Raw genomic sequence first — 27,485 nt, 5'->3', positions numbered from 1 at the left:
AGGTGTGCAAGCCATTATACGTAGCTCAAGACCACCCCCAGAAACATCATACATACATCACAGAAGGGATGTAGCCCAAGACCACCCTCTTAATATCATCAGAGAAGGGGCAGACTACAACAGAAATCTGAGTGCATTGTTTTTTCTCCTGTCTGCTAGGTTACCTGTATAATAATAATAATAATAATAATAATAATAATAATTTATTTATACCCTGCCCATCTGGCTGGATTTCCCCAGCCACTCTGGGTGGCTTCCAACAACATATTAAAATACAGTCGTCTGTTAAACATTAAAAGCTTCCCTAAACAGGGCTGCCTTTAGACGTCTTCTAAAAGTCTGGTAGTTGTTTTTCTCTTTGACTTCTGGTGGGAGGGCGTTCCACAGGGTGGGTGCCACTGCTGAGAAGGCTCTCTGCCTGGTTCCCTGTAAATTGGCTTCTCACAGCGAGGGAACCGCCAGAAGGCCGTCGATGCTGGGCCTCAGTGTCTGGGCAGAACGATGGGGGTGGAGACGCTCCTTTAGGTATACTGGGCCGAGGCCGTTTGGATTGGATTACCTAGGCATTCTTGCCACTCTTTTGTTATGATAGCTACTCAACTCTTGAATCCAGGACACAGGCTTACCCTATTCATATATTTAATGTGCCCTTGAGAAAGGATTTGTGAGCAAAGAGACAAAGGGGAGGCTCCCCATTTCCTTTGACCTTGCAGAGAAATATTTGAGGTCAATTTGGAAGAGAGAAAATGGTTTCAGGACTTTTCTGTGGGTTACAGTCATGTGGTTTACATATTTGTATGTGTTTGCTTGGTACATTTATGAACATCTATTATATATATATATAAGACCTTAAAATTCTTATAACACTTTATATGACTGTGATGCTCCTATTAACCCCCCAAATAAAAATAAAAACCCCAAATTCTTTAAATCCACATGTCGCTTTCCAGACTGTTTTAGACCAGATAAGAAGGCAACCCGATCTTTTCCACCTCTGGATTATAATAGGCATTGCTCTAGCATTTGGACAGAGGGTATGAAAGGGTCACAAGTGCAGCTAATATAATAATGGCCTCAAGTTGTCACTATAAAGAGAAATCGTGCTCACTGAAGAATGAATAGCTTTGCATGCAAACGGGGATGCTATAATATCTGGAATAGCAAGAACCTTCCAAGAAATGGATTTGAAAGCGCCTGCAGTAGTTTTCTGGTCTGTTGGAAGACACAATCCCTTTCACTGGGATGGTGAAATAATTTATGGGCTCCAAGAGACAGTCTGTGACAATTGTAGAACAAGGTAGCCAAACTATGAGAGTCAGGGTGGATGAGTCTGCCATTCGTTGTCTCAGTGCAAATCAACTAGTTCCCTGGACTCTCATATTTCTGTTTGCTTGGCAGCTGTTCACAGATGTCATAAATCAACACTGAGGTCCCTGCAGTAGAATAGTTCTGGCTAGTGCTAAACAGTGAGTCCTAGTCTTTGGAAATTTATTTGCAGGCCTGCATTTTTTTTTACTTGCAAGTTGTTACCAGCAGATAGCATTGATTGCCCCTTCTTTGATTTGGCAAGTTTAGCATACGAGTCTATGGGATATTGATGAGACCTATATATATCATGCACTTAAAGCGAATTGAAAAGCAATCAGTTGCTCTCATTTACAAGCCAGACATTATTTGATTTTTCCTCCTCTCCTCATCATCCAATTCTTCACATGCCAGAGGGTTTTAGAATATGGGCTAGATCTTGTTTCATAGAAATGTTGTTGGTCAGAGTCCATAGCTCACAACAGCTAGGCTTGGGACCGGACCAGCACATGTTGTTTGAAACTTCAGAAAGAGATCTCCAAGAACAGGAAGATCTCACAAAATATGAAGGGGAGTATTTCTTTATAGGATGACTCAGCAGAATTTTGGTGAGGAACTTTGGAGAAGAGAAAAGCTTACCCTTAAGCTTCAATAGATTTTGAAATCTGCTATCCAGACGGGAAGTAAATGGCAAGCTTGTGCAATGTACAGTAGAATAGGTCACTTTATAATATCACATCTATCAATCACACTTAAGTTATCCTACAAGGCAAGATCAGGCACATTTTGTGATGCAAACAGAAGACTAAAAATCGGAGCTAACGTGAGCGATAGAGTTATTGTTACAGTATTTAGGCATCTGAAGGCAGCCCTCTTTAGGGAAGCTTTTAATATTTGATGAATTATTGTATTTTAATGTTTTGCTGGAAGCCGCCCAGAGTGGCTTGGGAAACCCAGCCAGATGGGTGGCGTATAAATAAATTATTATTATTATTATTATTATTATTATTATTATTATTATTATTATTATTGTTATTATTATTTTCCTATCTTTATTATAAATCCATCTTGATGCAGGTTTATAGTACATATATACAAAGCTGCTTCTGGCAAATAAATTATTGGCCTATGAGCTGATTGAAAAAGCTAGACTGTGTGTATATGCTTTTGAATAATAATAATAATAATAATAATAATAATAATAGTAGTAGTAATTTATTTACACCCAGCTTCCAACAAAATATTAAAAATACAATAAAACATCACACATTAAAAACTTCCCTAAACGGGGCTGCCTTCAGATTCTAAAAGTCAGATACAGTGGTACCTTGGGTTAAGAACTTAATTCATTCTGGAGGTCCGTTCTTAACCTGAAACTGTTCTTAACCTGAAGCACCACTTTAGCTAATGGGGCCTCCTGCTGCCGCCGCGCCGCCGGAGCACAATTTCTGTTCTCATCCTGAAGCAAAGTTTTAAACCCGAGGTACTATTTTTGGGTTATCTGAGTCTGTAATCTGAAGAGTATGTAACCTGAAGCGTATGTAACGCGAGGTACCACTGTAGTTGTTTATTTCCTTGACAAGGGCTTCCTCCTGCTTTGTCATAATATTGAAGAGAGAAATCTCCTGCATGCCACTTCAGTTTTCAGAAATACTGTTTTGGGTCCTAATATAAGTTAACTTAAAGTTCACCCCCATCTGATTTGGGGCAATTACCCTCTTTCCCCAGTAGCTCTGTGTGTCTGATCCAACATTATTTAGCAGGGGTCCCAATCCACCAAAGAGGCTGGTTGTGGGACATTTTTCCCAGCAGGGGAGGAGCGGGCAGAAAAGCTTCCTTCCATGAACTTCCTTAACTCAGGATCCAAACCATTATGTCTGTTTGTGTTTGTGCCTGAAGGGGTAATTGTCACTTGAGTGTCTGCAGGCACAGTCTGCACAGATTGAGAAGTGTTCTGGCCATGCATATTTTGGAGATGGTCACTTGGAGAATTCCCATCTCTAAATCTTTACATTGCAGCTGTTGACTGTGGATTCGAAGCAACTGATGGACCTTTAAAAAGTAACATGGGAAAAGGCTTTGAACATTTTTCCACTATGAAAAAAAAATAGCCTAGAGTAGAAATGCCATTTGAAGGTGAGGCTGCACATTCTTCCTGTACAACTCATGTGTTTAATGCATCTGCCCCATAGAAGCCCTGCTGATACTTGCCATTACATATGGGGAATAATAATAATAATAATAATAATAATAATAATAATAATGCCACTCTGGGTGGCTCCCAACAGAATAATAATACTAATAAAGCGATAAAACATCAAACATAATTTTTTTAAAATAATTTTTATTAAGTTTTCCATTTAACAATCCAATCATATCACATTAATTAATCCGAATTATACCAATACATATCATAAAATCATAAAATCCAAATATTTTGCTGAATTTTTAAAATTTTTCTTGGGGGTACCCATGCTTCGAGCTCAGTAAGGGTCCAATCATCTCATATTTCTGCTGCTTTGATGTTCACAAGCCCCATCTTCCAATCTTCTTGTTGTTATCGTTTTTATTCTTAATAACCTTTGAGTTGTTTCCACAAGTGAGTTGAAGCAAACAAAAACACCAAACATTATAAACTTCCTTAAACAGGGCTGTCTTCAGATGTCTTCTAAAAGTCATATAGTTGTCTTATTTCCTTGACACCTGATGGGAGGGCGTTCCACAGGTTAGGCGCCACTACTGAGAAGGCCCTCTGCCTGGTTCTCTTTAGCTTCGCTTCTAGCAGTGAGGGAAGTGCCAGAAGACCCTCGGAGCTGGACGTAAGTGTCTGGGCTGAATGATGGGGATAGAGCTGCTCCTTCAGGTATACTGGGCTGAGTATAAGGAATGAAAATTATTGACATTGAAAGGGTCAGCAAACTTTTTCAGCAGGGGGCCAGTCCACTTTCCCTCAGACATTGGGGGGGGAGGGCGGACTATATTTTTTTTGGGGGGGGGAATGAATGAATTCCTAAAGGTAAAGGTAAGGGGACCCTTGACCATTAGGTCCTGTCGTGGCCGACTGGGGTAGCGGCAGCCTCTCGCTTTATTGGCCGAGGGAGCCGGTGTACAGCTTCTGGGTCATGTGGCCAGCATGACTAAGCCGCTTCTGGTGAACCAGAGCAGCGCACGGAAACACCATTTACCTTCCCACCAGAGCAGAACCTATTTATTTATTTATTTATTTACTTGCGGATCCGGCCCCCGGGCCTTAGTTTGCCTGCCCATGACATTGAAGATGGAAAAAAGGCAAAGTGTGGAAATATTGATAGGAGCTTCTTTTGAGTGTGTAGATGCATCTCATTTGCACCCTTATGGAAATGGTCATTACTATGTCAAGTTAGTACTATGAATGCTTTAGCTGAGATTCGTTCATTGCAGGGGTTTGGACTAGATGACCCTTGGTGTCGCTTCCAACTCTACAATTCTGTGATTCTAAGCCCAGACTTTAAAATTAAAGTAATGGCTGTGCATCAGAGTTTCCAATGAACGGCAAAAAGAGGTTTAAGTTCTATGCACACTTATCTGTAAATATTGAAATAAGTGGGACTTGCTCTCAAGCAAACACGCAGAGGATTGGTTTGCCAGATCCTCTCTGTGTTGGTAGGTCTGCATTTTACATCTGCTCTGTAGTGCCTGGAAAAGCCCCAATGGCTTAATTTGTTTTCCTGATGCACCAGCTATTAAACCTTTTAAATTACTGTTGAGCCAAGAATGTATCACAGTTATATCATTTGAATGTGGGCTATGATCCAAAATAGTATATGTTCTGTGCATGCAGAGTTTGTTATTTTTAATACTGTCCGTTTACTTTTCTGAAGTCATTTCTTAAATGTTGTTCCTGTAGAATTTCTGAATATTAAAAAAAAACCTTCCCTAAGTTTTAACTAAGATTTTGCAGTAGAATTTAATGGGAACCCATAGGGAGGTGTTGTGGATTGGTATGCTATGGCAGTAGAACACTTTAATGTAAATTAATTTAATAGAAATTTAATTCCACTGGTACAGAGTTATTTCTCTCAGATTTGCCCAGTACGGATTTTCTGCTGGATGGTGAATTATTGCTGGCTGCTCTTTCATATCCTGGTTGCGAGGGGAGAAAGATCATTTGGTTGCCCACATTCTTGTACATGCTGAGCCGAGAGAAATATGGATGTGTACCATCATGCAGAAGCTGGAACATTATTTTTCAAAGGCTGCAAAGAGCAGCAATGAAAGTACTTCCTCCCTCTGTGGAAAGCTCATGAAAGCCCTTTCACTACAGAGGTGGAACTGATAACATGTTTTCAATTTCAGCTCTTCGATTAAGGAGCTTCTCTGTGTTGAAAAGAATGCTGTTGCTTTTTCAGTCTTTGCAGGGAATTTGTGGTATGAGCAACCAGAAATTTTGTGCATGTGAATTGTCACTAGGCATGCTCAGCCCCTATTCTGCAATGCATGTCTGCTGTGTAAAACTGGACAGTCTTACCTCGGTTCTCAAACAGAATCTGTTCCGGAAGTCTGTTCGACTTTCGAAAACATTCAAAAACCAAAGCGTGGCTTCCGATTGACTGCAGGAGCTTCCTGTACTCAATTGTAAGCCACGAAAGCTGTGTTGTACGTTTGGGTTCCAAAAAATGTTCTCAAACTGGAACACTTACTTCCGGGTTTGCTGCCTTCGGGAGCCAAAATGTTTGAGTTGCAAGGCATTCCAGAACCAAGGTATGACTGTACTTGTGTGTTTATGTGTACTGAATCAGTGCACAATTGTAGTTTGGAAATTAAGGATATAAGAGTTATTCCATGGACTTTCCATGCATACCTGTGCATAGAGCATAAATGGAGGAAACACCATACTTTGGAATGAATGCTTGTTTATATTTTTCTTTTCTTTTTTCTGTTGATTACTTATGTTACATAGTTTTAAAAACCAATAAAGCATTTAAAAACAACAACAACAATGGAATCATAGGCAGCAAATGAAAGGGAACGAGGACTTACCACATAGCACCATATCATCTAATTGTGATGGTAGTAGAATCCTGTATTATCTACAGAGTAGTTAAAACTGCCTCAAGCAAAGTTGGGGTAGGGAACGGGATAGTTTGAAACATCCTCAAAGTTAATCAAAGTTCCGTTTTGATGAGTAGAATCCACTACTGTGTGGAGAATTGCAATGGTTATTTTTATGTTTAGATTTAGGTCGTTAAAATTCAAAATGTAAATATATTGCTATATTTTGCATTTTCTTCACATTGGTGTTTGCATGTGAGCATGCATTATAAGACAGTCTTAAGTTCTGGTATCTTATTTATTTATTTTAACCCCTAGAGTTGAAATCTAAAGCAGAATGTGTCAAAGTTTTATTGAAGTGGCCAATGAATAATACATTTTAGTTAAAGAAACGATTGCAAAGTCAGGTGTAAATCCACTGGATTATGGCAACTGGATAACTGGAGAATTTAACAGTGGATGTTTGCGTAAGGGAATGATGATATAGTTGGGTTAATCTGGCACAAAATCAAGAACCTGGGGAAGAGCACAGATTTTGGTTCAAAAGACAAGAGATTGAACATGTACACGTAACATAATATAGAGTAAAAAGAGAGTGGTGTGCAGCATCTGCGCTGAAACAGCAGTGTTCGAAACTCCCATCGTTCTAGGCGCATTTTGTGACAAGGAATTTCATTAGTGTGAGCAGTTTCTGAGCTCTGGGTGCAGTTCTGTGCCTATGATTTCAGATTAAAATTGCAGAGTGGAAAGAAAGGAGGACCTTTTTTTGCCTGCCCACTTCCAGCCACTCTTTGAAGACGGGAGAAGGGGACCCTCTTAAGTATATTAGGGGGCCAGGCAGGAGAAGCATGGCTTTGTTTTTTGCAGTCTTCAAATGAGGACTAGGCTATGTGGAAAATGAATATAAGATATTAGCTGCAGTTCATTCATTTTCAGCTTTGTATTCTTGTTGTAGAAAAGTGCGCCTAGACATTCTGTTATTGTGCCCATAACTAGGTTTAAGGTGCCATTTAGCTCCTAGCTTTCATATCTCAGTTTCCAAAACTGGGAAACAATGCCAGTTCCGTGCCCCTAATCACATACCAATGCTCTTAATCTGGATTGCCAATGGCTTCTCCACATTAGGAGTTGTCATCATAAGGCAGGAACAGGGCACCTGTGGTGTTACAGATATTGCTGGACTTCCAACTCCCTTTGGCCCTAGCCAGCATGACCATGGATCTAGAACTGGCCTCCACACTCACGGACTCACTGTTAAAACCATGTTCTTGGAAGACAATCTTACTCGGCTATGTGGCGGAATCCGAGACCAGGGAGAAGAGTCGGTGGAGGAAGATTGGAAGAAATTTAAAGACTATCTACTGAAACATTGCAAAATTAATGAATGTTAGAAGGATGTTGGAATGAAGTTATGTGGTTTTAGCAGAAATGTTATAAGGGTTTAGGAAAAAATAGATTGTTAATTGGTGAAAGGAGGGAAAGTAAAGTTACATTATATTAAGATAAACTATAGAACAAAAAGTGGAAAAGATGGAAAGGATTTGCTGAAACAGTTAACTGAACTAGAATACAAAAAAGGGAGGTGTGAGGAGGTCAAGGAAACAAGCAAATTAAAGACAAGTTATGGGAAGATTAGCTGTGTTTTTTTTCCTTTTTCCCTTTTCTTTTTCCTCTTCTTCTTTCTTATTGTGATGCGTTGTTTTGTTCTTGTTTGATATGGTGTTTTTACTTTTTCTTTTTGTAACCTTCAATTTTTTATAAAATAAATATTATTTATATATATAAAAAAAGACAATCTTACTCGGCTATGAGCGATCACCAAAGAAGAAGAGAGAAGAAGAGCATTGATCAGGAATGATGGAACTTGCTTGCTATAATGGAATGTGCCTCATTCCACACTTTCTTGGTCTGTCAGATGAATCACTAGGCCAGGCATCACAACGTCTCTAGAGTAGAGTAGTGGTGGAGAATAGGGCTTCTTGCTCTTTCACGTGCATTCAGTTTGCTCTTCAAGTGACCCCTTCTTCCTCCAGTGAGTAGTGTTCTGTCTTTGGTGTGATTGGGAGCAGGTCCCGGCCTCACACTCTTTCCACCCTGCCCATTACCCTTGTTTATTTTAATGCGAAATCCTCATGACCCTGCATAATGGAAGTGGCTAGAAAGTAGCTTCTATACTGCGAGGTCACTGAGCGGTGCTAAATCAATGTGACACCTCATGCGTTGCCCTTTGAGAGCATGGGGGCAGGAGCAGCAAAGCAGATTTCAAGCATGAGACGAAGTATATGAGACAAAATATATACAGAAGACATCTGAAAAGATTTCGTGATTCTACTTTCTTGCTGATAGCAGGACCCATGAAAGGCTTTGAGGTGACTTCGGGAAAACTGTTTAATTAGCAGTGGGCTGCAATCCTATACTCTCCAGCCCATGGGCCAGGACTGGCCCATGAGGGGGTCCGGTTTGGCCTGTGAGGTCATTTTCTACAAACCACAGCTATCTGCTTATCAGCTGAGGTCAGCTGCTGGGCAGGAGGATAGGGCTAAATCCTGCGTTTAGCTACACATCTGGTTCCCAACAGAGAACAGGCTCACACAGCCAAGGCGGTGGGATTTCATCTCCACTCATCAGCTGATAAGCAGGGGTTAAATGCTGCTCAGTTCAAACAGGCCCACAGGGGGAAGTCTGGCAGTTCTGGTTTTTGGAGTCTCAGTACACTTCCTTCCCCTTCTCCCCCTTTGCCAGAGTCAGGGCAGAGTGACTTTGAGAAGAGAACAGGGGAGAGGAGGAAGAGGGGGTAAGACTGAAATAAACTCCTCCTCAGAGCTGTTGGCTTGCGCCATCCTGCCCTTGGCAAACAGTGCACATTTTTCCCTTCCTCCTCTTTTGCCTGTCAGCAGCTTTCCTTCAGAAAGCTGTCCCTTGGTCAGGGCAGAATGACTGTGAGAAGAGGAGGAAGACGAGAGAGGAGAAGCTGGACCCACTCTTTTCCTCTTTCTGCTTCTAGCCTGGCAAGGGAGAAAATGAGAATCAAAGGAGCAAGACGCAAGCCCAACGGCATGGAGGAAGAAGAGAACTCATTCTTACTCTCTGCTCCTCCTTTCCCTTTCTTGTCTTCTCACTGTCACCCTACCAAGAACATGGTGAAAGGAGAGGAGGGAAAGAAAGCACCATTGGCAAAGGGTTTTCAAACAGGATTGCACTGAAGTCCTGGGACTTCAAAGCACAGCATCCCCTGATGTCAGGTGATTATCAGGTGAGTCTCAGGTGGACAGCACTTCTCACCTGCCACATTTGGCCCACCGGGGTGGGTGGGGAGATAATGATCTGCCCCCCCAATCCCACCAGAAAAGGTTGCTCACCCCTGCTATGCCTGGTTTCCTGGACGCAAGCCCGATTGAACTCATTGATATTAACTTTTGAGTAGTCACGCAAACATTTCACATTGTAAAGGACTTGGAACAAAGTTATATGGCTTTAGCAGAAATGTTATAAAGGATTAAGTAAAAATAGATTAATTGGCCAAAGGAGGAAAAGAAAGGTTAGATTGTGTTAAGACAAATTATAGGGCAAAAACTGAGAAAGATGGAAAGGATTTGCTGAAATAGCTAACTGAACTAGAATACAAAAAAGGGAGGTGTGAGGAGGTCAATGAAACAAGTAAATGAAAGATAAGTTATGGGAATATTCGTCGTGGTTTTTTTAATTGTTTTTGTTTTTGTTTGTGTTTTTGTTTTGTTAAGATAAGTAGTGTTTTCTGTTTTTTCTTGTTTTTTCTTGTATTGTATTGTATTGTATTGTATTGTATTGTATTGTATTGTTAAACTTTGTTTTTTCCTTTTTTCCTTTTTGTAATCCTTAAACCCTTAATAAATATTATTTTTTAAAAAAAGGACTTCAGATGTCTTAAAGAAATCTCCTGTTGCTACAAACTGCAACCGTACTTGAATTTTTCAACGTTATCGCTTCCCTGTTGCCACATTGCTTGAAGTGGCTGCGGCGGCGAGTGGAGTTGGTGGCTGCTCTGAGAAGGGAGGCCAGGCGTTTGACTTCTAGCGGCTGGTGCATCAGTAAGTGTGGCTGTCACTGAGCTGTTCAAGCATGCCTTGGTCTCCTTTGGTCTCTTCCGTTTCTCAGTCTTTCTACTTTTTATTCAGTATAGGCATTGCTGGTCCTTATATAGGACCTTGTAGGAATTTCTTTGCCCATTAGCTGGTCTTGCTGTTTCTTTGTTTTGTTTTGTTTTTGCTCCTCTCTGTTGATTTGGTGGCAGGTGTACTTAGAGAGTGGCAGCGATTAAACAGGATAATTGGCCACACTGTTTGGTAGGTGTGAGGTATTATCAGGTAAGGCTGAAGGACGTTAGCCCAGTGTTTCCCAAGTTTTTTGGGCCACCCTCCACTTGGTTCCATAAAATCATCCCCAGTGCCCCCAACCACCACTGAATGAATTGTTCAGAATAGTTTTAGATGAGCCATTAAGGAAAACAATAGCACAATAAAATTCAAAACAGTAACAATTAATTGCACATTTATTCAAAATCCAATTAAAACCGTGTAAGTTTAATTAATTCAACAAAACTGATGAACTTGATCCACTGGGACCAGCTTTTCAAAGTCTGATAGTCATTTAGCAAGAGTCTTAGATGCCACATTTAGCAACTACTTCACTGTTCAGTGAATTCTTAATGTGATGGATGGGCTTGATGAAGTGATACCATAGATATTCAGTTCAAAAGAGAAAAAAATTACACTTGCTTCTTCTAGGTTTCCCAGAAGAAGAAGAAAAAACTAAGTTATTAGGCATGAGTGTAAAGCACTGCTGCACACAAAAATAAATATATGCTCTGATCTAACCTTGTAGCTAAAAAAAGAATCTGCAGCAAAGAATATTGCATGAAAAATATTTTTTACATATTCCTGCTAATGAAAACATAAGGCAGATGTATGGAAGGGCTGCCTTGGGCCAAATAATTGGGGGGGGGGGAGTCATATCGCCTGTGCCTGCAACATCACTCATGCAACATGTGTGTGGCGTTGGGAGGAAGCGCATGATTGGGAGGAGGCCTTGCCAGCCCTGCTGCAGCTCCCCCCTCTCACCCTCTGGAAGAACCTACCTTTGATGCTTCACCACACTTGGTTTGGTGGTTCAACCTCCTCCAACCCCTCAATAATGGGCGGGGGCCCTGAGCCCCCTGCTAAGGAATATCGAGGGAGCTGACGACACCTCCGCCCCCTAGGAGTTGGCGCGCCTGAACTAGCTTATGAGAAAATCAGTAGCTATTACTAATAATTGGCCATCTTGTGACTTCTGGCGATTCAGAATTGTAAATACAAACAAACCTGGCCAAAGGAAGTAGCTCTGAAAGCAGTAAGAGCCAGAGAACTTTAAATACAAAGCAAGGAATGTGTTTTGCTGTAAGTTCTAGCCCAGTCAATCATAAATAAGTGATCGGAGAGTCCTGTCTCCAACAATCGGAGAGTCCCCCATCTCCAGGGGCCAGCAAACTTTTTCAGCAGGGGGCCGGTCCACTGTCCCTCAGACCTTGGGGGGCAGAGGCGAACTATATATATATTTTTTTGGGGGGGGGAATGAACGAATTCCTATGCCCCACAAATAACCCAGAGATGCATTTTAAATAAAAGCACACATTCTACTCATGTAAAAACATGCTGATTCCCAGACCGTCCGCGGACCAGATTTAGAAGGTGTTTGGGTCGGATCCAGCCCCTGGGCCTTAGTTTGCCTACCCATGCCCTAGGTAATCTCAGTTCCCCCCAGGTGGTTGCACTTCACATTTTGGGAACCATTGAAGTAGCCACAAGACTTGCCTTCAAGGCTCTGGGACCCATTGACAAAGATCACTTTTGAGGACAACCTGTAACAGCTGCCCAGAGCTGTAGTGCCCCAGGTGAGTGTGAAACAGGAAGTCCTCCTTACTCGCTTGGAAGAGTGGAGCAGATGGAATGCTCCCTTTCACCCTTGGCTCACACCCACAGTGTGTTACAAGCAGTTGCTATCTCAAGCCATGGTTCTATACTGTAGATCTGCTCTTGTTAAAATAATAGAAGTGACCCAGAACAATCAACCTTGTACCATACCTCCTTATTCCTCTGTGTGGGCACAGTGTTCTGGTTAATACATTATTGTCCACCAGTAATAACTATTGTCCAAAAAATAAAAAAAATAATAATAAATGGAGAAAGAAAATAATATGCTTTTTTCCTCCCTTTCTTTTTTATGCAGGGAAGTTTTAACTAAAATCATTCTTGTTTGCAATTATTTTCAAGATAGACTAGTTTGTCATGCTTGGATAACGAAGATGATTTATTATTTAAAACACTGAATATTTATAGAAGCTTTTATTGTAAACAAGACATGTAGACATTATTCATAGCTTTGTAGTTTACTGCTTAAGCAGAAAATCTGAAAAATATCCTCCCCATCTCCAAAGAAAAATATTCATGTATATTTATAGGGAATGGAATGTTGTTCACTAAGTTTCCAGTATGCAAAGCCTAATGTCTCAAGAAATAATAGCAGTTCGGCTTGGGCTCAAGGACATTTCCCATCAAAGTCATATAATAAATTTACCCTTTTGCTGAATATTCTATCCATTTGAATATACAATAATTGCCAAAGGCTCATTTCTGGGGGAAAAGACTATTAGGCTTTCATCACTGCACAAGCTAAGGGGCTGCTGGTTTTTCAGGGTTATTGATGGCACAGCATGAAAAGAAATGAAAACTTTTGAAAAAATGGATCTTATTTTGGAACAGCATTTTTTTTTTCTTTTAGCAAATATGTTTATTCTGTCTCTAAAGCCTTTAAACATTACTGTGCAAAAGCAGCAGCAAATTGTGTAAAAACTAACAAAGGGATCCCATTGCTTTAAACACAGAATTGGCTTATTTCACATGGGGGGGAAGACAAAATCATCTTAAGGGAAAACATGTTACATAATTTCCAGGAACAGAGAGTAGTACAATATAATTCACGAGAGGCAGAAAACACAGGCCATTGGTTTTTTTTTGTGAAGATAAAGATTGTACGATATCCACCATTATGGACTTCTAAGTACCACTTACTAAGACTGCTGCTATGCCTCCCTTAATCACAGTTTGTAGGAACAATGGAAGCTGCCTTATACAGTGGTACCTCAGGTTACATACGCTTCAGGTTACACACTCCGCTAACCCAGAAATAGTGCTTCAGGTTAAGAACTTTGCTTCAGGTTAAGAACATAAATTGGGCTCCAGCAGCAGGAGGCCCCATTAGCTAAAGTGGTGCTTCAGGTTAAGAACAGTTTCAGGTTAAGAACAGTTTCAGGTTAAGAACGTACCTCCGGAACGAATTAAGTACTTAACCTGAGGTACCACTGTACTGAGTCAGACCATTGGTCCTTCCAGATCAGCAGTGACTCTTTTGGGGTTTCAAGCAGGGAGATTCTCCCAGTTTCTTCCTACAAACCAGATGCTATACTAGTAAGCTATGGCCCTTTCCTCCAGAGTGTTGTTTGAAGATGCACTAGCTATTATGATCAAACCTCCTGGGTGCTATTCAAAACATTTATGGCATTTGCCAGGTGTATCTTTCACCTATCAGTCACTTGTGACCAAGTGAAGATGCCTGGGCACCAGGAGGGCTCCTGACATCTCCACCATCTGGGGATCATTGGATCTGGACAGTTTTCACACACTAATACCACATCCTGTAGAATTCCATCAGTTATATTTTATCTGCACAACCAGAATGAATTTCAGGAACCAAAATGCTTTTTCTGCGCAGCCTGAGCAGGAGCAGTGAACCATGTTATATTTAATGGTTGTAGCTTCTTTTCACTTACCGCTCCCCATGGCCCTGCTCACAGTTGTGAATAACATTCTTACGTTACGTTACGAAGAATGGTCCGTGCCACCATTAAGAAAAAGAGGTAGGAACAGACCAGTATGCACTGCATGTAGACTATCCCTGGAACAAGTGACTTTGATTTTTTAAGTTCTCAAACTTCTTAACCTAGCTGAAGGTTAGAGTTAGGGTTATCTGAACTAGCCAGATGTTTAACTGATAATAAATCATAGTCCATCATTTGAAAAATAAGACTTGGGGCTGTCTTGCCCCAAAATGGCAACTAGACATTCCGTTTTAGTGACTGTAACCTTGGTGTAAGGAGCCATTTGGCGCCTAGGTTTTATATCTAACAATGGTGCTGGACCCTGCCTCCATTTGTCCTTTTACAGACTGATGATGGGTGCCTTCCTTAGAGATACATAGACAGAAAGACTTATTATTTCTTTCTTATTAGTGGCAGACATTAGCAGTACGGCTGGATGATATCTGGTTTTCAACATTGTGATATATCCCCAGCTGAACATTGAAATATACCGATATATCACAATGTCTGAAATTAGGATGGACCTACGTAGAGGCATTAATGGGACGCGGGTGGCACTGTGGGTTAAACCACAGAGCCTAGGACTTGTCGATCAGAAGGTCGGCAGTTCGAATCCCCGAGATGGGGTGAGCTCCCGTTGCTCGGTCCCTGTTCCTGCCAACTTACCAGTTCGAAATAATGTCAAAGTGCATGTAGATAAATAAGTACCGCTCCAGTGGGAAGGTAAACGGCGTTTCCGTGTGCTGCTCTGGTTCGCCAGAAGTGGCTTCGTCATGCTGGCCACATGACCCGGAAGCTGTACTCCGGCTCCCTCGGCCAATAAAGCGAGATGAGCGCCGCAACCCCAGAGTCGGCCATGACTGGACCTAATGGTCAAGGGTCCCTTTACCTTTATGTAGAGGCATTGGCTGGCATCACGTTTTTTTCCTGTGATTTGCTGCTCCCTGCAGGAAGCAGGGGAGAGCTGAGCTGGCAGTGTTAACAGGGCCTGCAGCAATTGAGAGAAGCTGAAATCAGATGCAGCCACCTAGACCCATGAGGCCAAAAACTATGGATGGGGACTAGGGGTGGGCAATATATCAATATTTTGTCTTTTATTGGTACAAACTTCAGACCATGATAAAGGTTTCATCCCCACCCCGTAATATATCAAGATTGCACTGCCCAGCGGGCCTTGAAGACCTGGGAGGCAGGAAGCAGCACTTTACTGCAAAGTAAATGGTCATTTCCTGCCAGCCCTATCTGCAAAAGCCCTGCCGCCTCTCAGCTGGTGTCACAGAGTAAAGGGCTTTACTTTTCAGTAAAAGCTGCTGGCGCAGGCCCTGTGCCTCTTGCTAGAGACAGACCTAGCATAACAATAAGCTTCCCTGACAAGGCAGGGAGATTCCAATCAGCAAAGATACGATATCAGGCTAAGCACGATATCAGGGTCTCTACTCTGCCTAGCGAGAGGCACAGTGTGTGCCTTAAGGCCCGTGGATCTTATTGGCAGAAAAAGAAACTTTGTTTGCTGATTGGTATCTTCGTTCTAGGTGATTCTGATCAGCAATCCCAAATTTCTTCTTCATGATAAGATCAATGTGGCTTGGCTGCTGCTTATGTTCAGGCAAGGAAGCAACAATTTACTTTTGCAGTAAAGGGATTTATGCATTTGGAAACAAAGGTGCAGATGATGCTGATGACTGGGCTGCTTGCTGTCAGTTCAAATTTTAATTGTTGGTTTTAGATATATTGTGATGTATTTTAAGTATGGTTTTTAACCGGTTTGTTTTTATTATTCTTTATTCTATGACTGATGTTTTTAAATGTTGTAAGCTGCCTTGAATTCCGACTCGGCAGGATATAAATATATTACATAATAAATAAATAAAATAGTATCAGAGGCAGTGGGGTGGAATCCATGCACATTATTTTGAGTTTCTTGGAGGATTAACACTATACAGATCTAGTAAGTAACACATAATTTGGCATCTCTTTTTTTATTGGTGTGGCTCAATATTAAGAACACATATTTTTAAATGTCTTCTTTTTAAAACACAAAATATATAAGAAATATACCTACACTAAATTATAGAGTGGTAGTGAGTAGAGCTACATACATGCAGAGCTACATACACGCAAGAATGAATTTCAATGGGAACAAATGTAAGGTTATAGACAGGCAGGAAAAGCCAGCTGCACAAATATAAGATGGGGGACACCTGGATGTACATGTGAAAAGGATCTAGGGGTCTTAGTAGACCACAGGCTTAACATGAACCAACAGTGTGGTGCAGCAGCAGAAAAGCTATTCTGGGCTGCGTCAACAGAAATATAGTGTCATAAACCCTGCTCAATTCTGCCTTGGTCAGACCACACCTGGAATACTGTGTCGAGTTCTGGGTGCCACAATTTAAGAAGGATATTAACAAGCTGGAACGTGTGCAGAGGAGGGCAACCAAGATGATCATGAGTCTGGAAACCCAGACTTATGAGCAACAGTTGAGGGAGCTGGGTATGTTTAGCCTGGAAAAGAGGAGTCTGAGAGGAGACATGATAGCTGTTATGTACTGAAGTTCTTACCCTGGGCCAGCAGGGGAATACTGTAGATAGTTCAGGTCTACATATGCAAATAAAGGATCGAAAATGACGTTCAGTGATTGGATAGTTACAGAAAATGGTTACTGTTGCATTCTAGTGGAGCTCTATATAAGCAGGCTGGCTGAACCCTTCAGTTCAGTTCTGTTCTGGCCTGTGAATAAACAAGAGCTGTTTGAAGAATTGCTGTGTCGTCTGATATGTTCACCCACAACTTAGCAATAGCCACCTTCAAATATATGATGGGGTATCACATGGAAGATGGAGGCTCCGGAGGGGGCAGGACCTGAATGAATGCCTTCAGGTAACAAGAAAGGAGATTCTGACTAAACAACAGGAAGAACATTCTGACAGTTAAGAGCTGTTCGACAGTTGAAAGGACTCCCTTGGTAGGTGGTACACTCTCCTTCCTTGGAGGTTTGTAAGCAGAGGTTGGATGGCCATCTGTAACCTAGTTTTCAGGTGCCAAGTTGGCACCTAGATTGTCTACCTGACTTTCTAACACCGATCTACACCAGTTCCCAATTTTTTACAGGGCCAAGTTCAAGGTGTTACTGTGAGCATATAAAGCCCTTAACAGAACAGTAATATATTCTCCAGAAGTCTTTAATGGTTTAGTTAAGCATGCTACCAATGAGTAAATTTTCATTTAATTATATGCATCAAATTTAGATTCCACCCCACACCCAGTATTTTCCCAGATTATTATAAGCTCCAACCTTATTTCAGACATTGTGATATATCGAGATATCACAATGTTTAGCTGGTGATATATCGAGATATTGAAAACAAGATGTCGCCTAGTGCATGACTGGACCTAATGGTCAGGGGTCCCTTTACCTTTATGTAGAGGCATTGGCTGGCATCACGGTTTTTCCTGCATTGTGATTTTTCCTGTGATTTGCTGCTCCCTGCAGGAAGCAGGGGAGAGCTGAGCTGGCAGTGTTAACAGGGCCTGCAGCAATTGAGAGAAGCTGAAATCAGATGCAGCCACCTAGACCCATGAGGCCAAAAACTATGGATGGGGACTAGGCACTTTTATGTGTTTAGCAGAGATAAGGCAGGGTTCCCAGTTATAAGAAGACCTTTAAGCATTCTCAGCTGAACATTCTTAGACATCCTAATGAGAAACCTCCATGTTTGGAGACATCGCTGCCTAGTGTATACTTGCGAGCCCTTCTCTCCTTCATATTTTTTTTAGCTCTAGTGTGTTCAGACAAGTGCCTGAAATGCTCTTCAAAAGAAGCACAGGAAGAAGAGTTTCGATCATCAAAGTGGTGAAGTACTTATAAGTATCTTTTGTTTCTACAGAGTATTCCTTTGGAGCAAACTTAGCAACTCAGTAGCAAAACTAGAGACTGGCATAGGCAATACTGTTTTCATTGTGTAAATGTCAAAAAACAAAGGATGTATATGTGTGATGCTTCTTTTTCTCAACTGCTAATAATGTTTTTAATGATACATTTCAGTGACTTTGGGGGATGAGGTGGATGGGATAATAATTCTTGGGATACAGATGGAGAGCCAGGCAAGTCACTGAAGGTTCTGGACAAGGTCATCATCTTCCAACTATTGGGTGGGGGTAGGGAATGCATTGATTAGTTTCCTTTTGTTACTTTTCTTGTTTTCCTCCACTTCTGTAACCCATAGCAATTTAACCACTTATACCTGTATGCCATCGCTATCTGTCTCTGTCAGTGGTAACTCATACTTTATCATCAAACATCAATGTCGTGCTCATGCAGAGAGTATAACAGAGATGGATTGATCCATTTTGGAAAGACAAATTGTGACTAGCGCGTAATCAAGGGGTGATAATAGTGGGTCAGAATATGTCGACAGTGCTGATAATGAGTCTCTGGTCGTCAGCCTGCGAATATATAAAGCATGCTCTTAAAGCCAATGCAAACTATAAATTAGGTTTTAAGGTGACTCCTTAAACACAAATGTGAATGCTTTTGCCAAAACAGTGACCTATTTCAAAACTTTGTGGGCTGTTTCCTTGCTTACTTCTAAAGCTAGGATATGCTTACATTGTCTATTGTTAATTATAAAAGTGCTGTATCAACACATGACCGTTTACATTTACTCAGTTTAAAAAGAAAATTCTATTGTGGGAATTCATCTCGTTTCCTGCTGCTGTTGGCACTAAATAAGTAGGTGGAGGACTTTTTTTTGTTTCCTACACAATTACATGAGTTTTGTTTGTTTGTTTATTTTTAAAGAAGCTAAAACAACTTGGTCAAAGGGAAGCTAACTTTGAATAACATTCCCTGCATTGATTGGAAGTTGTTTTTTTTTAAGTTACACAATATTTCACTTTGAAAATGATCTAATTTCCCCTTAATGATGGCTTTAGAAGTAGAGAATGGTCTGCAACAATGCTAGTAATGTCTGACCAAGAAGCATACCAGGAGGTGTTTAACGGAAGAGTTGATGTCTTCTTCTGCGGACTGAATAGCATCACCCCTGTTTGTGGCAAAGATACCCCTGTCTCCTGTGCTAATCTTTGGCTAGACTATCAGTGATTGGGACGCGGGTGGCGCTGTGGGTTAAACCACAGAGCCTAGGACTTGCCGATCAGAATGTTGCAGTTCGAATCCCCGCGACGGGGTGAGCTACCGTTGCTCGGTCCCAGCTCCTGCCAACCTAGCAGTTCGAAAGCACTTCAAAGTGCAACTAGATAAATAGGTACCACTCCGGCGGGAAGGTAAACGGCGTTTCCATGCACTGCTCTGGTTCGCCAGAAGTGGCTTAGTCATGCTGGCTACATGACCCGGAAGCTGTACGCCGGCTCCCTCGGCCAATAAAGCGAGATGAACGCCGCAAACCCAGAGTCGGCCACGACTGGACCTAATGGTCAGGGGTCCTATCAGTGATTAGAATAAGGACCATGTCCTCCAAATGTTTAACCCAGGAGTGGCTCACCTAGTGTGGAAGGACTACAGCAGTGGCCTTCCAGCAATGGAAGTGACTGCCACTTTCCAGGAAGTTTAGTAATGAGACGGTGGTAAGGTCAGGGCTTTACAGATGCACCAGCAGAGCCAATCTGGTGCTTCCAGCAGTTCACTCACACAGCCTCCACCCTGCATTGACTCCAGTGCCAGAAGACTATAGCTGAAGCTCCACCCCATTGGTCAATCCATTCCTGGGTTAGCCTGTGATTGACAGAAGCACCCCCAGGCCTACGGTGGGTGACTTGTGTAGGCTATTTGATGATATTAGACTGATTATGTGTCCTGCTTTACACAGAACAGAGGACTATAAGGTATCTGAAGGGCTATTGGGGGATGCTCCTTTATTTTAAGGGTTGTCTGGTCAAAGTCCAATTTAAAGATCAAGGAAGAATAGAGGTCTTGAAGTTGCCCATGAAGACTTTAGCAACCTGGACAACAGACCAATCAGGCTGACAAGCCACCTGGTCACAGTCTTCCCAACTGTGGTGAGATGTGTTGCATTGCTATTTAAATTAGAGCAATAATTTCTAAACTTGCATCTGTACATATAAATTAGCGTGTACAGATTTTATCACCCTTGTCTTCATTCCCCCTCTTGTTTTGAATGGTGCATTTCCTCTTTTCTAGTGATCTGTAAGGGGCCACCCTAGATTGCTATTGACTCAGCCAGGTAGCCAAGTGAATTAATCTGCCTCAGGCTGCAGGGGTGGTGTGTCTCGTTTCGTTGCTTGAGGTGAAATGGGAAATGCAGCGCTTCCTAACCTGGCCTCACTGCCGCACCAGCTCCCAGGCCGTAACTGCTGCGGCACCTCTGCCAGCAGAGAAGTGGCTCCAGCATAGACACTGATTTAAGGTGATATTCAGATCTCATGAGATCTCTTAGGCTACCTGAGACCTCAGCAGGATCTTGCCAGAAATTGGCGTTGATGTCCATGCCACTTCTCCACCACCAGCGGAGGTGGTGAGGGGTCTGCGAGGGCACTGCCTCAGGGGCTAAGGTGGCTCCTTCACTGCTATTCATGGGTGTACGGTTCCTGTTAGGCAGCACCATGAGTGGGAATAGAAAACAGCAGGAATCAGTGCAGCAGAAATACTTGCTAAACTATTTGCCATAGCAAAATGTCTCAGGGCAGCACAGTTCATATCTGAGCAGTGAGTTTATTCTGGGTGTTTCTTGTTCAAATGCAAACTTCCTTTGCTCAGACCCACTGATCCACACTGGTTCTAGTTAGACATGGCCTGAGCTAATGCAGCCATGGTCCCTGCATAAGGCTTTTGGAAATAGACACAGATTTTATTCCATAGTGTTGTTTGGTACTTTTACCCAACTGTCTGCAATGATCTGACATTGCATTTGCTAAATGCAAGAATCACTTCAATGGAAGAGAGCTGAGTCATTTGTACAAAGCTCAAATGTGAAAAATGGAAACTTTGTAATGAATTGCACAAAAAGTAATTTTGACAGTAATGCCAAAGTACAGTCATACCTCGGAAGTCAAACCAAATCTGTTCTGGAAGTCCGTTCGACTTCCAAAATGTTTGGAAACCAAGGCACGGCTTCCAATTGGCTGCAGAAAGCTCCTACAGCCAATCAGAAGCCACAGAATCTGCACCAGACATTCGGGTTCCAAAGAACGTTTGCAAACTGGAACACTCACTTCCAGGTTTGTGGTGTTCGGAAGCCAAAACTTTGGACTTGTAAGGCATTCGACATCCGAGCTACGACTATATTCCTGTTCTGTGGTGCCTCTGTGGTGTTTATATAAAAAAATATAAGAGGTATGTAATTTTCCCAATAGCTGTAAGAACCTCATTCTAAGAAATACACAATATTGCTGTTCAGTATCAGAAATTTATTCTGGCTGCATACTATCTCTGAAAGAATTTCTGTCTCAGAGGACTTATATGACAGTTCATTTCTCAGTTTTTGATGCTGTGTACAGGCTGTACTACAAACTGGCCTTTTGTAAATTGCTAATAGCAAGGCCACATCATAGATAAGGCACAGTGTCTGAGATCAGCTTTTTATGGAGGAATTAAATGTTAAGGAATAGGTGTTGTAGGCATAGAGAATGTGTCTCTAGCGACAGATGCTGAATAATTTACAGAGGCTTCAGAATTTTTGTGGGATATTGCTAATAATTGTTCAGTAACTTTCTGCCCCTATGTAAACAAAAAATACATTAAGATGGCATAGTGAAATATTCTGTTAATTATTTCACAGGACATATGCAAACCCTGTGGGTTGCTTGTTGACTTAAAATAAGACTTCTTTGTTTGTTCATTGTCAGTAGTATTGCAACTTCTCTTCCCAGAACAGCATAGACTCAAAGTTACTGTACAGTGATCTCAGTATCATTGTGAAGAGTTTATATTCAAATAGAATATTTTTAAAGAATGAAAAGTGTAGGGTAGATGCTAGAGATTAATGATGATTACATTCAGAAAAATTATATGAATTATATGAATGATACATACAGTATGTTGGAAATTGCTCACTCATGTCTAGGAAGACTGGCCCCTGACCAGTTTCTTAAGGGTTCAAACCTCATGAAAGATGAGATTTAAGTAGGTCTTATACTGTGAAGGTGACTTTGATCAGTGGAAGGTGGTCATGGTAGCAAGAAGATGAATTATATGTTCATTTATATATTTAAAACTGCTAAATATTTGCAGTTTTAATTAACATTAAGAACCCGTAGAGATACTTATGACATTCTTGCCATCTAAATTGATCCCTTAATTACCTGGTCTACTTTCCAGAGAGACACCAAGGTGTTAGTGATCGCCCATTGATCCATTGTTAATTTCTGGCTGTGGATCAGAGAGATGCTCCTGTACAATCTGCTATAGTTTTCATTTTGTATTTATGCACACTGGCGCACACTGCTCAAATGTGCATTAATGATATCATATCACAGCAAGTATTCTGACACAATTCCATGATTGCATCATTGGCGGATTTTGGGCTTTCAAATTTCAGCGGCGCCTTTTGCAGTGCCAAGATTTGGCGCCCCCTGACTTTTGCTTTCAGTTCTAAGTCATTGTTGTAGTGTCCCCTGTGACACCCTCTTAACTGCGCCCAGGGCGGGTGAATCAGTCACGGTCTCCTAATTATACCTCTGACTGCATGCATTTTACACTTGTGCAAATTGCACATGCTCCAGTTCTGAAATTGGTTTTAGAAATTCTCCAAGTTAAACTGGAACGGAATGTTGGTTACAGCAAACACACAAAATAATAATAGAATGGGGAAATGCATTCATCAATAAAACCAATGCATGCCCCATAATTCCTCCGATTTAGCAGAATCAAAGTTCCAATCCAGATTCAGTGTGGCTCAAGCTTAAGTATAGCTAGCACAAAATTTCGCAGAACATGATCCAAATGGATCTATGACACAGAGGATGCTCTGGAAATATTTTAGTAGATGATTAGAGTTCACTAGTCTTTAATATTTCATTTATAAAAAAGCAGTATCTCTCCTGCATCTAAGACTGAACAAAATTTATAAGAGAGTCAAATAAGAACTTATTTTTACCAGAGGTCTGAAACCTCTCTATTTCTTACAGACTGAAATAACTCTTTTGCTTCCTGGAAATATGGTTTTATGTGTCTTCAAACCAATTCAGCTGCGTTTAGCAACTATTTAGTCATAGAAGTAGATGCAAGTGATAAGCCAGTCTTGTGACTTAAATAAAAGTAATATAAATAAGGAAAACATATCATACTACAATGTACAACAAGATCTGTGTAGCATTTAATATGAAATACAATGGGTTGGGATGATGATGAAGATGATAATTTTTTAAAAATTGTATACCACCCTTCATTTGAAAATCACAGGGTGGTTTACAACAAAAGATGAAAACAATGTCAGTGTCCAAGGAGTTGGATCTAGACTTCATTTTCCATGGAAAGGCTCCTTCAGTTCACAGAAGGCTTTTAGTCCTGTTGGTGGAGGAGAAAGTACCTTCTGTTGATCCAAAACTGCAGCTCCCAGCTCCACCTCTCATACTGTTCTGGAGGGTCCCCCCCGCTTCCCTTCTTGGTTCCCCCTTTGCCCATGGAAACATCCCCTGAACCCAACTCTTCTTGGGTATGCTTCCACTGCTGGATCAATGCCAGGCTCTTAATTTCTGAAACATTCTTGTATATTTACTAATTTATACTTATAAATACAGTTACTTATTTATATAAATATATTGTTACTTATTTATTTCAGAATGAAATTGGCTATCATGGTTATCAGTCAAACAAGCAAACAGCCTCTCCACTTGAGATTTGCTATACTTTGGCAGTACAAATGGGTTCTTCCTTGAAATGTGTGTGAATTTCTTTTGAAGTGAATTTTGGGTGGTTGGGTTTTCTGGAGATCTTGTGTACCTGTGAATGGCTGCTGGATTGGGTTGATACTGTAGCCTGCTCATTCATTACCCTTTCACCAAAGGTGACCCTTAACAGTGCGTCTTCCCAATGCTTCCAAACATTTTTGTACACTGTAGGTTTGGCAAGTCACCAAGAGAAGTGAATTACAAAACTATTGTTGGCAAGAAAAGCTCTTGTTCTGTGGTACAGTCAAGCTGGGATTCTTGGTTGACCTGAGAGGTTGTGATAGCACACAGTCTAAAGGTCAAAAACGAGTTACAGATAGGTAGCCGTGTTGGTCTGCCATAGTCAAAACAAAAAAAATTCCTTCCAGTAGCACCTTAAAGACCAACTAAGTTAGTTCTTGGTATGAGCTTTCGTGTGCATGCACACTTCTTCAGATACACAGATCTGAATCTGAAGAAGTGTGCATGCACACGAAAGCTCATACCAAGAACTAACTTAGTTGGTCTTTAAGGTGCTACTGGAAGGAATTTTTTTTGTTTTGGTCAAAAACGAGACCTACTAACCATAATTACTTCAGCCTTGAGTAGATACAACTACGAGCAGTTTTCTTGCATCTATTACATGACCACAACCGGGCACTCATTTAAAGGCAGTGAAACTAAAGAGCTGCCATGAGAATGGTAAGAACTGGGCATGTGATGAACACTTCAAGGAGTGTTGAAAGTAGAGATTTATATAACCAATGAAGAATCAAAGTTGGGGCTACAGCCCAGATCCTAGTGAATATGAGATTAACTTTATGAACAATGAGATATGGCCAAGCCAAGCACCTTCATCTTCATCATCATCATCAATATACACTGCTTACTAATCATTCTAATGGTCAAGGGTGGAAGCATTCCAGAGAGTGGGTGCAACTTTGATCATTAGCCATGTTGATGGGGATGAATTGAGAGTCCAGCAGTAGCTGGAGTGACACAGGTTCCCCACCAGCAGTGACTGGCAATTGATTGATTTATTATCCATTTAAAAATACATAATTCCTATCCATTCCGTATTTGCTATATTGTGAAGCTATTTCTTTGCTCCTGTCAAAAAAAATACTAAATATAGATTTATTTGCTTATAGCCAAAACAGCATTCCCCTTAGAATGAAAGCGCTTTCTAAGGTCTGTATTTTGGGTCAGTCAATATTTGTTTAACACAGCTAATATTTGGTTTCCATGAGATGGCAAACTGGAGAATTGTAGACTCACTTGTATGTAGAAGCAACCTCATTTTTTATTGAAATAAGCCAACACGTTGAAGTGAATAGACTTCAGAGCCTAAATTTGGGAAGCTTTGGGTCAAATCCAGTTTCTGTCACTAAGATTATAGAAATGGGGCAATTAAGATGCTACAGGAACCACATTGGATACTGGAAATACCATGTAAAGTTAATACCAAGTTAGAAACTTAGGATTGAGGCCAGCAGTTACAAGTTAATTTAAAAATGGGGAAGGCGTGATTCTAAGCATGCTTCACTTCACCACCCTTTGCACAGATGTGTCTTTCTGTTTCCCCATGATTCATCCATGAAAACAGCACGAAACAACTGTATACTGGTAAACACCCCAAATATCACCACTTTTTCTCCCGTGATTTTCCAAGTTAAGGGGGCTGCAGGTTGATTTTTTTTTTCCTAGAATAAAAATGAGCACTAAAAATTCACTATATTCCATTTGTTTTCTGGTAGTGGCTTTTTCATAATGTAAAAGCACAAATGTAATGTGCAAATTAACAGGGAAGTGTCAGGGAAATGGAATATGCTGTCATGTGAATGCAACTAGAGAAGGCAAATGACTTGGCCAAGTTGTGGTTGAATGAAAGGGTCTATGACATGGGTATTACCACTCAGACCTAAAAATGAATAAGAATGACTGTGTGGCAAAGGAGGGTGGCCTTTGAGTCCTCTACACAGTGCTTCTTCTCTGGACATTCCACTTTCCTGATTTTAACTTCTGTTTATCTTGCAGAAATCAGGCTTCTGTGTTCCGTTTCAATATCACTGTTACAAGGAGATGTGAGCCAGCATGCTGTGAAATGTTTTTACTAAGGAATTTTGATCAGAGAATTTGCAGAAAGCCAGTCAGAGCTCTAGGACCATGTTCTAAACAGCCATCTCTGCTTACAGAAACTGTGATATTTCCAAAGTAACAGCAACATGGATTTATAGCCAAAGAAATTAGTTACAAACTGTGCACCATAATAATGTCTCAAGGCTATCTCTCTATGCTTGTGTCTGCATAGGACAGTGATATAAATTAAGCACTGATCAGTAAACAATACCTTTGGGCTGCATTTGTATTTCTTGGTTAAAACTCAGCATGCAAATAAAGCACAATAAATTCAGAGGCTAACATTCTGAGCACCCCGTCGTCATTGCTGTTTTGCCTTGCTGGTGACGGAAGAAACTGTGGCTCAGGGATGGGAAATATAGGGAACGTCCTTGAATACACACATTTGTATGCGTGCACCTCTACCAACCACATTTAGCCAGTTGAGTAACAAAGGCTACATTTCTCTATGCATTCTCTACTAAGGGGCAATCCCCATTGAATACAATGGTACTAACTTTGGAGTAAATATCCATAGGATTACTATGTAAATGCTTCAACAGATGCTGTTAGACTCAGCTGTGGGGTAGACATTACCATTAAATCATATTATAAATGTCTGCAAACGACAGTCGTACCTTGGAAGTCGAATGGAATCCATTCCGGAAGTCTGTTCAACTTCCAAAACGTTTGGAAACCAACGCGTGGCTTCTGATTGGCTGCAGGAAGATCCTACAGCCAATCGGAAGCAGCAGAAGGCCCATCGGACATTCAGGTTCCAAAGAACGTTCACAAACCGGAATACTCACTTCCGGGTTTGTGGCGTTCGGGACCCAAAACGTCTGAATACCAAGGCATTCGGGATCCAAGGTACAACTGTATATAGAAAGAACCCAACGTGCAGTGGTAAGTTTCACACATTTTGTTAGTTATCATTCTTATTTTGGATCAGTGCTAAAGGATAAATCAGTGTGGAACCTGATGATCTCTGGATGTTGAAGGGCTGTAACTCCTGCCATTCATAACAATAACAATAACAATAACAATAACAATAACAATAACAATAACAATAACAACAATTTATTTATACCCCGCCCTTCCCGGTTTAAAAACCGGGCTCAGAGTGGCTAACAAGAAATATAAAACATTGATTAAAATGTGACTTAAAAACAGCATAAAACAGTATAAAATAAAACATAAAATGCAGTATCAATATCAATAAAATTCAAAAATTCAGGGGTCATTTTTTGGGGGGCGGGATGGCCACTGGTATACTGGCTGATGAGACTTGGA

At 41.1% G+C, this 27,485-nt stretch overlaps 1 protein-coding gene across 5 annotated transcripts in view; it reads left to right on the top strand.

Annotated features, from left to right (window-relative positions):
* PRR16 (proline rich 16) overlaps positions 1-27,485 on the top strand; it is a 150,011-nt gene that overhangs the window by 63,911 nt on the left and 58,615 nt on the right. Inside the window, exon 1 of one of the 5 annotated variants that reach the window (XM_079995802.1) lies at positions 3,420-3,441. The exons of 3 other annotated variants lie outside the window; for them this stretch is intronic. The gene's annotated coding sequence lies outside the window, so the exon portion shown is untranslated. Of the gene's footprint in view, positions 1-3,419; positions 3,442-17,231; positions 17,361-27,485 lie in introns of those variants that run through there. One more of the 5 variants, XM_079995800.1, reaches the window with a different exon arrangement.

The sequence above is a fragment of the Podarcis cretensis genome (assembly GCF_951804945.1).
Source record: "Podarcis cretensis genome assembly, chromosome: 11".
Taxonomy (NCBI): Eukaryota; Metazoa; Chordata; class Lepidosauria; order Squamata; family Lacertidae; genus Podarcis; species Podarcis cretensis.
The sequence above is the reverse complement of the archived record's forward strand: the minus strand, read 5'-3'. Positions and strand labels throughout refer to the sequence as shown.